Source organism: Peromyscus maniculatus, chromosome 6 (genome assembly GCF_049852395.1).
Source record: "Peromyscus maniculatus bairdii isolate BWxNUB_F1_BW_parent chromosome 6, HU_Pman_BW_mat_3.1, whole genome shotgun sequence".
In the NCBI taxonomy this organism is placed as follows: domain Eukaryota; kingdom Metazoa; phylum Chordata; class Mammalia; order Rodentia; family Cricetidae; genus Peromyscus; species Peromyscus maniculatus.
The window spans coordinates 97,943,981-97,959,234 of NC_134857.1; positions in this window are offsets into that span (position 1 = coordinate 97,943,981).

Here is a 15,254-nt window from a genome sequence, read left to right on the forward strand (position 1 = left end):
CACTGGTATTTTTAACTCACTAACTAGGAGAAGACAGGAAAGGGTTTGGTATAGCATTTCCGTGAGGAGAGGCACAGTCACAAAAATACAGCAACTATCAGTATCAGATACTGTTTGATAAAGTACCAAAATGACTCCAGGAGTCTGTTGAATATAGATTTCAGAAAAAAAGGTAAGAAACACAAGTTGAATTTAGGAGCTCTTGTTAATTTTTTAACTCTATAGGTGTTCCAAAAACACACATGTCTAATGATTTAAAGCTAACACACACAAATGAGATAAAATATCTAGGGCTTGACTTTCTGGATCTTGATTACCTCACTCAGAATGAAATTTTTTTTCTAGCTCTATCCACTTACGTGAAAATCTTGTCTGCCTATGAACCCTGTGAGATATAATAATGACCTGCCTGATAAGATCTGCCCACAGGTGCAATAATGGAGTAAATAGCTTGAGGATAACTAACCACTTTCCAACTAGATTTAAAGCCCATATCACAAAATGGAACCTACCTAACAGTCATCAAGTCCAAGAACCTGTGGTTCAACAGATTGTAGGCTCTAGGAGAGAACCTGCTAATATTACTCTGAGAATTGGACATAGTATTAAACAGAGTCACAATGACTTGTTATACCTATAGATAAGTTCATCTCTCGAGCTTTATCAGAGAAACTTACAGTAGATGGTGATTAACGCTGAACAACACAACTTTTCAGGGAGTTAGAATAAAAGTCTTCAGTGTGCTCAGCCCTAAATGAGATATCTGTTATCAGATTCCTTCTCCCAAAGCTCAAGGATGATTGTGGAAGAAGTGTGTAGGACAGTTGCGCACCTGTGACAGCATAAACAAGACTCTGAAAGCCAGATTGAATCCCAGCATAGAGGTAGATGGTGGGTGGGAAGTCCCACCCCTAGCTGAGGAGCTATTGGTAATTGATAGCTGCCAGAAGAAGGAGAATCAGCCTTCTTTATATAGCTTTCTTTACCCCTTTAGGTCTAACACCCTCACCTAAAGGTATAAAGCCAGCATTAACTAGATTCAGTGAATTAAAAATAATGAGTACATAAAGTTGGATGGGTATGAAATGGGGGATGGATCTCAGGAAGAGGGGTGAATATGATCAAAATACAGTGTATGAAATTCTCAAAGAATCTTTAAAAATATTTTTAAAGTATATTTTCTCTTTTCTGTCCAGCTATCATGTTTAAATACTTTAATACAATGTAACCCAGAGAAAAGGTGGGTTACTTCAGTTCACAGTTCCAGGCCATAATAACAGAGAATTCACCATAGCAGAAGCTTGAAGAAACTGGTCATGCTACATCCATGGTCCAGAGCAGAGATAAAATGTGTACACACAGGCATGAACTCAGCTGTCTTTCTCTATTTATATACAGTTCAGAATTACCTGAATGGTGCCACCTAAGGTGGTCAGATAATCCTACTTACATTAGTGTAATCAAGGTAATCCTCTATAGACATGCATACAGGCTAACCTCACCTAGACAATCCTTTATTGAGACTTATTTTATTAGGAGATCACAGATTTTTCAAGTTGACTATTAAAACTAATCATCACAGTATATTTCAGAGGGACAGAAATGTTTGAAAGCAAAATGTGTGTGGGGGTGATTATTGTTATTTTTCTTTGTGTATGTGTATGTATTGGTGGTAGTGGTGGTGATAATGATGGTGGTGGCAGTGGTGTGTGTGTGTGTGTGTGTGTGTGTGTGTGTGTGTGTGTGTGTGAATGTTTGCATGCACCAGCACATTAGTATAGAGGCCAGAGATTGATAAAACATTTCATCCATCTTCTCTCTCACTTACATATTGAGGCAAAGTCTCTGATTTGAATTTGGAGATCGATCATTTGTCTTGTCTGGTTGCCATCTTGCTCCAGGGATCCTGGCATGTGATTTGCCACTAATTTGGCATTTGTGGGGTTACTGGTGATAACTTCAGGACTTATGCTTGCACAGCCAGCATTTTACCCTCGGAGCCATCTGAACAGTCCAAGAAAGTTTAAAATTCATTTGGTAAAGGTAAGTCACTAAAGACTTTGAAGTAGTGATGTAGAGAAGCTCTTTGAAAAGGCCTGTCTGATTACAATGAATGTGATGGATTTATATGAGGAAAGCTAGATTCTCAGTTTTTCTCACACCAGCCCTAGCAAGGTACAGGGAGGAGTTGAACCAGAGTGATGACCTCTGGTGTGTGGCATCAGAAAGATACATTATTCAAAGATTGGAATGAAGTCTTGGAACTGGAAGGGCAGGGAAAATGTCTTTAAAAGGCCATGAAAAGAAGTATAGAAGAGGAACTTGTTTGGGTACAAGATGAGAAATTGGGAACACAGCATATGGTGGCTGAGTGAAAGTTGGGAAGGCTGGTCACTGGCTTGTAGGGTAGAATTAGAAGTGCAGAACTGAAGAACTGAGAAGTGGTACCAAATGAGAAGGTGAAAGGATTGTAAAAATGTAAGTGTTTGATATGAAGAACTCTATAGGATTCTACCTTTGAAAAGGAGAAGTAAGAGAAACTGAACTCCAGTCTGGGAGAAAGACTGTAATGGTGACTGTAACCCTTCCCAATCATCTGTGCCCTGGGGATTCTTAGTGTTTTAAGTTTTCCCATCCACAAAAAAAAATTGATTGACCTAGAAAGGAGGAAAAATGGAGCTACAAAAAGGCTGATTTTTTTCCAAAAATAACTCTAATTCGTGTTGCCTTTGGTAGAGGAATAAGAAGTTGGCTGAGACTTCCAAAACTCCCACCTCTCCCCATACTCAAAATATAGAAGGTCTAAATTTATGTTCTAAGTAAGATCTCATTGGGAAAACACAACAGAACTGTTGGTGCCCATGAGTTGAAGTCCTTCAGCTTCTTATTTGAGAAAGGAATCACCCCAAGGGGAAAATTTCCCAGGGATGAGAAAGGGGAAATTATGGCTGTGGAAACAGTCAAAAACCAAAGTGAGTGAATTTTGAGTACTAAAGAAGAAACAGGAAAGTATGGGGCTTCAAGGAACATGATAGGATGGAAGAAGTTAGTCTTAGGATCACCTTCTGGAGATTAAGGTTATGAACTTGATTATCTGGAATGTTTGTAGAGAGTCTTTTGCGGATGATGTCCTGGTACAGAAAACTTGAAAAGACATTGGCCCTAACATCAATAAAGGAAAGAAAACTTATTATACTATTAACAGTGATGTTTATACTGTGTGCAATATGTATACTATTATGTTTTTAATCTCTGAGACAAAATACCTGAGAAGGAGGAATTTAGGAGAAAGATTTGAGTTATAGGTGGAATAACACAATAGCTTGGGTCTCTTGGAGTGGAACTTGGGCTTGTAACAAAGCTTGGTACTTTTCAAGATCAGGAATGAAGAGAGAACAACTTGGGCTGGAACCAGGGACAGATCATACAAATCTCATAAGACCAACCCATTGCCAGTCAGGGTCCAACTCATAGGATACACAACCTTACAAAACATCACTGCAAAGGCTGGGAAACAGGTGTTAAGCATGAGCCTCTGGGAGACATTTCATATTTAAACCAGAGGTGGGAGGGCTCTCAAACCATGCATTTTGTATACCTCAACCAGAACCTGTAAGATGTACTATATTATTTTAAAATTCTTTTGTTATTATTCTTTTAATTTGAAACTTTAATCTCTTTTGAAAATGTATGAAAATATAAAACATTTTACTTGTGTTCAGTTTGCTTGCTTGTTCTTCAAAATTGATCACCATTATAGGAGGATTTATGGGCTCCTAACAGAAAGGAGTGGGAGATGTTTAAGGAGATGCTAGTGATAATAAGCCCAATTTAATTGCTAGACATTAAAGACATGTATCAGATTATCACACTCTACCTCATACATCAGCGTAATTATTCCCAGTTAATTTTAAAAGTTAAACCATTGGATAATTAACTTATCTAGGATTGTCTCTCAAGCTCTAGTAAATGTTACTCTCTCCCCTTTGGAGTCAAATTGGATGTACCATAAAGTCATTAACTTTACAAAAGTACCCTAGTAGTGCCCAACTACCCACTATGGCAGGACTTAGATGCTCAATGTTCATCTGACAGTACCTTACAACATGCAGCAAACCCTCAGTCCTCATAAGGATGAGTACATGACATTGAAAGCAAATCACTTGACATTTATGATATAATTTCCTTTCTTCATTACTCAGTCTTGCCTTTGGGATCAGCTACTTTCTTGATTCTGGGTGAAGCCTTAGAGAGGTTCTGTAGCTCTTTTGACCGTTTCCATTCTTGGTCTTACTGAGGGGATTAAATTAAGAATTCATGTTTAATGTAGTAATTGACTCAGAACTTACATCCAAGTTGTCTTCTCCTTTCCTCATCTCACAGTCACCTCACATGGCACTAAATCCCCTCTCAGGCATAAAAGCCTGTGACAGAGTAGGGAAATTATGTGTTCTTTTTCCCACTGCCTCGGTGAGTCCAATAGTTTCAGCCCACTATGGCCCAAGCTTAGAAGAAGGGGTTAGGAGGAAAGTAGGCAGACAAGGTTAGTAAAGACATTAGGATTGGCCAGAAGAATTCTTCTTTCATCACAAGGTAGCTCCTTAGAAACAAGCCTGTGTTCCTTGGGTGCAGCACTGTGCATGACTAAGCCTGCCACTCACACTTAATCTCATAAATTGACACATCAAGACACCACTCATCCAATCTATAATGTCTTGTGTCTGTTTGCTGCTTGGTTACTTGCTTGGTTTCCCTGCTCAGGTCCTTTTGCTATGGTCTGGAAGACTTTGGAGATCTCTTTAAAATTCTATTGGGTCAAATTTCTTCCAAGAGTCATCTAGCCAGTCTTACATCCTTGTAATATTGGGGAGTACAGTTAACTCCTAGGAGAACATTCTTTGTCTTTGCTATGAAGGATGAGGGACATATTTCCTTGTGGAAGGACCTGAAGAAGGCCATATACTTGAGGGAGGAGGTGAAACTCTATGAAACTTTAAAAACTCCCCTTGAAATTCTTTTCTCCATCAACCTTTTCTAGCACAGAGATTAGAAGATGTTGTGAGGGTGTGTGTGTGTATGCAGGTGCTGCATCTGAACCAGCTCCTCAAGCTCTCAGTATCCTGATGAGGTGGAGCAGACTTTTGGTGTAGGACACAGAATAATCAGGTATCTTTATGTTGTTCTCAGCCTGTGAGACCACAGCTCTAATAGAAAAGAGTCATATGTTACTATCTTGTCAGGCATAAAAGTGTTGTAGACAGAATGACCACTATGCATCCTACTTTGCAAAGTTTACAGTATATTGACTAAAAAGAACAATTTGGCCTCCTGTGATAGTCTCTGTGAAAACATCAATTGCTCTTCTCATTTCTTTTTGCAGCTCCTTGCCTCTAGTTAATCTTATCTCCTTGTTCATGACAACTTCTGTTTCTCTGTCATCTCTTCTAGCCTTAACTCTTAGCATCACAACTTTCCAACTCACACACTATGTGTTTTCTTAATGGTATCAAACTCATTCAACTACATTGGGTACCCAGCTAAGGGGTTAACTTCTTCTATTTGCTGAGAAAAGTAGCAACAATAGGCAAAGACTCTCATATGCTCCTCCCAAGGCACCTGCATACTTATCTACACTTATCCCACAGTTCCACCTTCCCTACTGTTCTAAAAGGTGATTTGTTATTGCTAAGACTGTCAGCACCAGTGCTTGTATCCTGAAATACCCCTCCCTCATATTGTTGCTCTGTTCTATCCATTTCACACACTAGAAGCTACCCCCATGGCTCAAATGTTCTTATATCAACCTACCTACCTTCCTTCCTTCCTTCCTTCCTTCCTTCCTTCCTTCCTTCCTTCCTTCCTTCCTTCCTTCCTTCCTTCCTTCCTTCCTTCCTGTCTTTCTTTCTTTGCTTTTTTTGTACCCCTTCCTCTCATATAGACTTGGTGGTGTCAAATCTATTGTCTTATAAAACTAACAAAACCACTTTTCTGTTCGTGTTTCTGGGTTTCTCTTTCTAGCTTCAATTTGATTTCTTTGTTCTTTTGCAGTGAAATGCATCCAAACTCACCTGTACCCATCTCACCATTGCCAAACCCCATGCTTTCCTTGCTTCAACTGGCTTTCTAATGCTCTCTCTATCACAGAAGTGTTAATCATTACATCATTCACATGTTTTGAAAAATTCATGCATTTTTCTCCAGAAACGATTCTTCCTTCTCCAGTTGCCCATGCTTTCTATGGAGAAAATTCAATATGGAAGATTTATCCCAAGGAGCACAAGCTGGCAGTTTTTAAACAAAATAAAGCTGTCAAACGTATTCTAATCTAAAATAATTTAAATCAAGCATGGGTTTAAAATCCTGTTTAAAATGCTAAACCAATATATGCCCATCTTTTAAGTAGGTAAATCGTTATGGCTTCACATACAGAACTTCAAAGACATTCAGAGATATGTGTTAAAAGATTTAGTAAAACAAATTGTAATTTCTATGATGCAACATTACTTTTTTGATAGTCGTCCCATTTAACACATGGTTTATTATACACTACCAACGTCAGTTTCTTAGGGGCCCATCTTAGTTTAAACACTGAGAACTTTTATCTCGAGTCATCCTGTGGTCTCCATTCAACACCCGTAGAGAGCTATTTGGTTTTCTTTATGGTGCACTGAATGCCAACCAGTTCACTCTCTGTAAAAGATGATGAAAAAAATAGCATGGATACATGCTAAGCAATTCCAATTCAAGCAAAAGTACTACATTTATGTAGCATTTCCTATTTAAGTACAAAAATATAAGGTTCAAGTTGAAAAGTCTCTGTACAATTATAGCAGATTTTACAAGAATTGTTATATTCTTTACCTGGCCTGGGTTTAAATTGAATCTTCAATTTCTTCCATAGAAGTTCGTTAACCTTTACTAGACTCTATGCAGCAATGAGCACAAACCATCCCCATTTCTTCCTCTGATGCCTGCAGTATTTAAAGCATAATGGGACAGGTTTATAGCCAAAGATGTTGAGAAAGACAGACTAACACAAGTAAACAAGAAAAATGATCCTAAATATATTATGATGCTCTTCTAGATAACGCTTTAATCTTAATACAAGAAGCATTTTAAGCTACACAGCCTGTGCATTCATTTCACCGTGAAAAGTGTCTGAAGTCTTATTATTGTGTGTGTGAGCACAGAAGACTCCTCGAGTCTTGGAGATGTCACTTTCAGAAAGATTTTAGAGTATCAAGCAGACGGAGTACAACAAGGTGCATACATTTAAAAATGCACACAGATACATGGGAGCATCTGCCCAGTTTTGTGGAAATCTCTCTGAAGCTCCATAAATCTCTCTTTATATTTGCATAGAATACATCAGTATCCTGAAAGTACTGTCTAATATAAAAAAACTTTTTTGAAAAATGTTTATATGATTTCATGAGTGCCCTGATATTGCATAAAAGTAACTGACAAGATTATAAATCTATTCATTCAGTCTAAGAAGACATGCTTAATTTCAGTTAAAAGTGATATAGCCTATAATTAAAATTAATATCTCTAATTTAAATCAAATCATAATAATTTTATTCTTCAGTTTTTTAGCTTTTAGTGTATGTATTTTTTAGTGTATGAATTTTAGTGTATTGTTCATTTTATTTTCCTTATCATATTTACTGTATATATTCTAATCTGAAAACTCTAGGTTGCAAGTAATAGACAATTATGAATGTTAGTGTGGTAAGATCAGTAAAGAGAGTTGCCAAAAGGAGGAAATTCCTAATTTGGTCCTCTCCAACTTCAAGGTAAAAGTGACTTTTCATAACTGTGAAGTTGACTTTGGTAGAAACATTATACCACCTTTGAACTAAAATCTAAGCAATAAGTATTCAAAGTTTTTAACCCATTGTTCCACTCCTCTTGAAATAATAATCTCAATTTTGCTTATCTGGATCAATATTTTATCACCCAGCCAGAGAGAAGTGGTAGCAATAATGCTCCCTAACATATTTACATAGGTTGCATGAAGTTCAGAATCTACAGAACACAATCTTAGGCATGAACCAGTTGACCTAACATCAGCACATTGCTGGTCATGTAAATACAATAGCAATACTTCCATATCTAATATCCCTATACAATATCTGTTTCTGTTTTACAGGTAAAATTCAATCTGAAATACCACCTGTCAAATTTCCTGATGTAACACAAAGCACAATTTCAGCTCAACCTCCAATTTATCAATTGAGTCATTTATCAAATGAATGTCTGTGAGTTAACTTAAGAACAACCTTTAATATAATCAAATAATATGAATTTTAAAGGTCAAAAGAAAAATTTAATACAAATGAAAGTTTATTATTTTCCCCATATCTATTTATGATCCAAGACAACTCCCCATGGTTAATAATTTAGGTATTTATTTTGTTAACAAACCCATTGCCCTGATATGTATAAGGGCCCATTCTAAATGCATTTTAGATATTAAATTGTACATTTAAAAACTACTCTACTATTCTAATTTATACTAACATAATCAAGACACTCATTGATGCTGCTATTATTTGAATTTTATACATAAGGCAACTGATGCAGATGGTGGTAAATTTGCCCAAAGTCACAGACCTATATAATAATAGCACAGAGATTTCTGAAACACCTATCAAAGATTTCTTTCAGGGAGACATCTACCTCATGTGTCACAGTGGTCTAAGTCTTCTCTATCATGATTTCAATCCAACATCTTCAGATATCTCCATAGCCTTTGCTAATTAGCTCTCCATAATTTTGGTTTTCCATTTTTAGATTATACTTTATTTGATATTCTATTTCATTTCCTTCTTCTTATTTTGTCATAAAAAGAAAAAAAAATAAGTCACAACAACATTGAGAAAACAACAGGCTAAAAACCAAAAACAGAAGAGCCTGGTCTATTCAGTGGAGGCAGGTCCAAATCCTTCACCCTGCATTAAGGCTGTGCAAGGTGTCCCACAATAGGTAGTGGCCTCCTACCAGGCTTTGTTGACTTCCCATGGGAGGCCCTACCTTTTTGGAGGAAGGAATGGGGGGTGGATTGGGGTGGAAGGCTGGGGGAGGGAGTGGGAGAAGGGAAGAGAGGGAGATCTGTGGTTGGTATATAAAATGAATAAAAAATTTCTTAATAAAGAAAAAAAAAGAGTTCAAGTCCAGACTCTGCTACATAGTGAAAAAAATTATAGAAAATCCTTGTGCCTATCGCTGTCACTTAATACATGAAAACATCCTGTGGTTTGTTGTTGTATTATGCACATAAAGGAAGAGCCCTATGTGAAGCATCAAGGACAGCATGCATTCCATCTTCCCCAACTGTACCTTCAGAGCAGCAGCACACAGGTTACAGAGAATCCTGCTTCTTTCTCTCAAACAAAGATTGACTTGTATTTCTTATAAGCTGGTTGTTAAACAAATCAGAATTTTATTTTCTCTATTCCTATAACAGTATATATGTCAGAGTCCATTTGGAAATTGTTAAGACATCAAAGTCCCCCTGTTCACTACCAGAATAGTGTTACACTGTGTCTTCCTTATCCCACTCTCCTCTGTCTTTGTACCAGGTCTGTTGCTCTTCACTGCCTTGAGTATTTCTCTTTCCCTGGGAGTTCAGAAACTAAATTACTTTGAGAAAATGGCATTTGTTGTTCCAAGTGTTTCCTTGGTCATCTACAGATAGTCTAGCTTTAGAGAAAAAAGGAATAGGCAGTGATTTCTGAGATGGAGTAATATGTGCTTAACCTACTGGACTGGCATTTGTCCTGGGGACAAATTGATGTTGTCCATTTGGCCTCCTCACTGTAGAGAGCACAGGCAGTATTTCCTTTTCAGGTTATAATCTTCACTTGTCCTCATGTTGTCTGGAGCCTGTTTTCATTTCCTTAGCATGCCTTTTCACCTTTTCCCAATATCCACATCACTCTTCATTTCTAATTAAACAGAGCCATAGATCACATCAAGAGAAAGCCAAGGATGCAAGAACAAATTGCTTGGAGGTTTCTAAATACCCCCTATCACTATTTATTCAAATGTCCAGGCTCTAAACCTTCCCTAGAGTAACCATTATGCTGATTCACTTGCCGTATGAATGAAAAAGATTCTTCAAAGTTGTAGCACTCTTTGAAATACCAATTGAGGTAAGAATTCTTTCCAGGTATTCTCAATTTTAGAAATATTCTGAGTTTTCAATTAACCTTTGTGAAAGGAACTGTGAATCTCAGGTAAGCATAAAATTTTTGCTCATCTAACTAGAAAGAAAACTCACAAATGTCCTCACTTTTTCCCCAGGGGCAGCAAGCCTTCTTATGTACACACTTGCATTCAGGGGAAGCAGGAAGAAGTCAGGGGGGCTGGAAACCTAACAGCTCTCAGAATTTTCCTATAGGTTTGAAGACCTCCCTACTATTTTTTTCCTGTAGGAATTCTGCAGCAATAGAAATGGTCTCTGAAGAGGCAATGGTTTCCTGTCTTTGACTCAGCAAAGAAATTCTACAAAGATAGCTCTCCAGGTAGCAGGCGCTCAGCTTTGGGAAAGGGTGTCTTTGATATGTGCATAACTTGGGTAGAGAAAAAATGTAGTATGAAGTTTACCCTCTGTTCCTTTCTAATATGGTGCTTCAATAAACAGTAAGCAAAAAAAAAATGAGTCTAGGGAAGCCCACAGGGAAGTAAGTCTGTCAGGGGGTGATACTTTGGCTGGTAGTACATCAGGAAAAAATGGCTGCAAAAGAATAGGAACAGTGGAAAGACCTTCTACTGACAAGGCGAAGTTGTTGAGTTTTAAGGGAAAAGGACAATGAATTTAAGAGCACTTCAAAACATTAACTTCCCAGACCCCGGAGTTGGTCAAGCTGCAGTGCTCCTAGGGTATCAAAAGCATAATTACTATGAAAGAAAGGAGAGAAATGACAAAGTGTATTTCTCAGTTAGAACATCTTAGTGGTGAGGCTTTCCAATTAGGGCATTACACAGACTTACAGACTTTCCTTCATTTACTCATTCATTAAATATCATTAAAAATACGTGAAACTCTACAATAAACAATACCCCAAAGATGAAAAGGTAGTATTCCATCTTTGCCCCATGGTCCTTATTTTGTGGGGGGACAAGACAAAATGAGGTAGTTTCCAAAAACCATAGAGGGCAGAGGAAATGGAAGGAGTTCAGTTGAGTTTGATAGATGTTAGAGTACTTGTACCAGGCCATAGTCATAAAAAAAATCAGATAGCATTTTCGGCAAAGTGTACATGCAGCACAGTACAGAACGATAAGGGTTCCTAGCTTAAGAGCATAAATGAGCTCTTTTGCCTGCTATCAGGGCCGTTTTCCTCCTGCTGGGTTGCCTCATGCAGCCTTGATATGAGGGTTTGTGTCTACTCTTATTGTAATTTGTTATGCCATTTTTGGTTGATATCCTTGGGAGGCTTGCTCTTTTCTGAAGAGAAACAGAAGAGTACTGGAGCTAGGGAAGTGGGGAGGTTGGAGAGGAGGCTGGAAGGAGGAGGAGGAAAGGAGGCTGAGGTTGGGTTATGATGTATGAGAGGAGAATAAATTTTAAAATAGTTTTACAAAAGAGCATGAGTGATGGTCTGAGAGAAATGAGTGTTAGTCACTTGGAGAGTTACTGCTTTATGCTCATTATAAGTTCTATGTTGATTATGTCATTCAGTTGTTACAGTGCTGGCCTACCATGCAGGAAGCACTGGGTTTGGTCCCCAATGACCACATAAAAGTGGATATGGTGGTTGTGCTGGCTAATTTCAGTTGTCAACTTGACATAACCTATAGATGGGGGGCAGGGGAAGACCAATTGAGGGATTGTTTACTCAGCTTTGCCTAAGGGCATGTATGTTGATTCCCTTAGTTGATGTAGTAAGAAGAAGCCTTAAGGTGAGTCACATCACTCTGTTTTGAGGTCCTGGAATGAATATGAGTAGAGAAGGTTAGTTGAAAACTAAGCACATGCACATTCATTTCTCTCTACTCTTAATGGTGGATATGGTTTAAGTAGCTGCTTCAGGCTCCTGCATTAACTTCCTTGCTGTGATGGAACTCTAACCTTAAATGGTGAGCTGAAATAAACATTTTCTTCTCCAAGTTTCTTTCTCTGAAGTTATTTTATCATAGCAACAGAAATGAAACTAGTTAAGTGGTATACATCTTGAATCTCAGCGGTCAGAAAAGAAGCAGGAAGATCAGACATTCAAAGTCAACCTGAGTTAAGTAGCAAGTCAGAAGCCAGACTGGTATATATGAGACCTTGCCTCAAATCAACAACTCTTTGATGTTAATTCATTAATATAAACAAATGTATAAAAGTGTAGCCTATGAAACAAATTGTCATGTGTTAAAAAGACATTATCCTGATTTCTGAAGTCTTTCCCAGATGCACTTCCCTTCCCTTATTTAAATCATTTGATAGATTTAAAACATATACAAGAGACAAAATTAACCACCAAGACCTTGCTCTGTTCCCTCTACTGTTTTTCTGTCTGATTGAGTGTCCCCAAACCCAGATTTCCTTTCATTTCTCTCATGAATTATCATGCATCTGTAGAGAAATAGAATGTTTTATCAACCATGATGATGTCATGATCACACCTAAAAAGTGAAAGCCATCTCACTGAGATTGCCAAATGTCCATCCCACAATTAGATTTCCCATAGTGAACATATAAATGTCCCTTTCCCTACTGTTTTTTTTTTTTGACTCAGGATTTTAATGAGGTCTGTCAATAATATTAGGCTGCTTGAGGATATATAGACCTTAAAATATTTTGAAATTTTTACTTAGAATAATACCAGATATCAAGGAGGGAGTCAAAGCAAAGCTAATAAAAATCCATTGAGACCTCTACATAGAAAAATATTTTATGGAGATTTTAAATGCATTGTTAGGTGAGGGACATGAATGACCTTATGGAAACAGTTAAACTCTTTATAGCAGAGGAAGGACACATATAGAATTGGAGAAGAAAAAAAGAATGAATGTAGTCTTAATACCATGGAAGTGGAGCAACAATCTTAATAGAGTTTTTTTTATTAATAGAAATGAGTAATAGACCAGCATATAGCTTTTCCTGTATTATGCTTACAAATAAAACTGGGTTATAAGTCTTAAAAATATCTTCTTTTAGGATTTATATAGAATTTGTGATATTTTAAGGTTATATTTTGATTTTAACTTCTCAAGACTATAAACAAAAGCTAACTCTGGAGGGTTAGAAATATGATCAATCCTTTTTTTTTTCCTTTGGTTCTTCCAGAGAGAGTTTCTCTGTCTAACAGTAAGATTGTCCTGACCTAGCTCCATAGACCAGGCTGGCCTTGAACTCACAGAGATCTGCCTGCCTCTGTCTCCAACATGCTAGGATTAAAGATGTGTATCTACATCAGAAAAGGTATGGGCATTAAAGAAACTACATATGGAGTTAAATTTCATTGTGGCAAAAGTTAGTCACTGGGCAACGAAGTGCCCTTGCATCGACTGCTGACAGTATGCTGTCCAAAATGGACAAACAGGACACAAAACAAAAGACTACTGATTCTTGCCAAGACAAGTGTGGTTGCAGCTTTGGCAACAGACATCTTCTAAGGCCAGGACAATATGGCACCATCACTGAAGTGGCTGTGTAATCTGAAAAAGGTACAGTGCCCCTTTCTTCAAAGGTAGCATAGGCTGTGGATCGATGGCTTCTGGTGTGCAGTGGAGCAGTAGCTAAAACAGTTATTCTTGTAGGAGTAAGTAGGCTGACAGAGTCTGACCTCTCAATGGTAGACTGGCATTTAATAAAGGAGATGAAGCCACCTAAAAGCTGAGAAGAATGGGCAGCCAAATTCCAAAAACACCAGCAATTTTCAGAATTTAAAATCCTGGATCATGACAGAACACTGGTGGAATTCAAGTTTATCTGGCACATGAAATACTCACACTGAATGTGAGGTCAAGCTGTAGGCCTTGTGTACATCCTGCTTCATAAATGAGTCTGTCAGATATACTAAGCCTGTAGGCTGAAGATGATGCCCCAGTGTGCAGAGAAACTTCGGGTAACTGTCCAGGCAATTGGCTGTTTCTGTAATAACTCATTTTTTGGAAGTTGCTTGTTTGCATTTCCTGTTTTACTAGGTAGGTAATATTATTTCCTTCTCAGGTCTCTGAGGGAGTTGAAGATTAGATAGTTGTAGTAACAATTTTCCTTGTTATGAAATTCAGAAAAGAAACTCACTAAGGAGGTGTAAAGTATATAAATTTGAAAGACATTATAACATAGTTTTCTGTTGGTAATATAAGATAGGATAGAAAGTTAATTAGGTATATTTTGGACTCACCAAAATAGGATAGACAATGGAATATTTTCTCTGAATTTGTCAATGCAAATGGACTAGACATTATTGATGTATTTATTGCTTGTATATATTGTATATAGCTATTGTGCTTATTGTACATAGTTTTTCTTATATTAATTATAGCATTTTTATTTTTATTTTTATTAGACACAAAAGGGGAAATGTGATAATATTTTATTTGTGCTAAATGTAGTGATATTTTATTTGTGATTTAATAAAACTTGCCTGAAGATCAGGGAGAAAAGGCCAGCCATTTTAAGTAAACAAGATGTCAGGAAGCACACACCCTATCATTTAGCAGGCAGGGTATCTGTGTGTTCAAAGCCACACTAGGGAACAGAGCTAAGCATGGGGACACACACATTTAATTCCAGTACCAACCAAAGAGACCTGAATGTCTGTACAGACAGACAGACAGTAGCAGAACTGTGTAGGAAGAGGAAGTGAGGTAGCTGGGCTAAGAGAGCCAACGAGAGGGCAGAACAGCAAGGCAATAAAGGCATGAGTAGACAGGAAGTAGCTCGCATTTGGAAGCTGCAGAGTTGGTGAGGAAAGGTTGGCTGGTGGCCTTCCTATTTCCCTGATCCAAGGCTTTCACCTCTATATTTGGCACCACACTTTTTATTTAATAAGACCTTTTAGAAATTCATCTACAAATGTCCGTCACTATGCCAGGTGATCAATCCATTTTGTGGTGAGAACCATTGACTAGTGTTGCCATCGATAAGTATACAGTGACTGGCCTAGAGCATCCATATTTTGTAGATGAAATTTTATACAAAAGAAAATAGGGAAATATAGAACTGGGGAAGAGAGAAAGACATGAACAACAAAATGGAAAAGAAAAATAACATCCCCTCTGGAAATGTTTAGAAATGTAAATTTAGC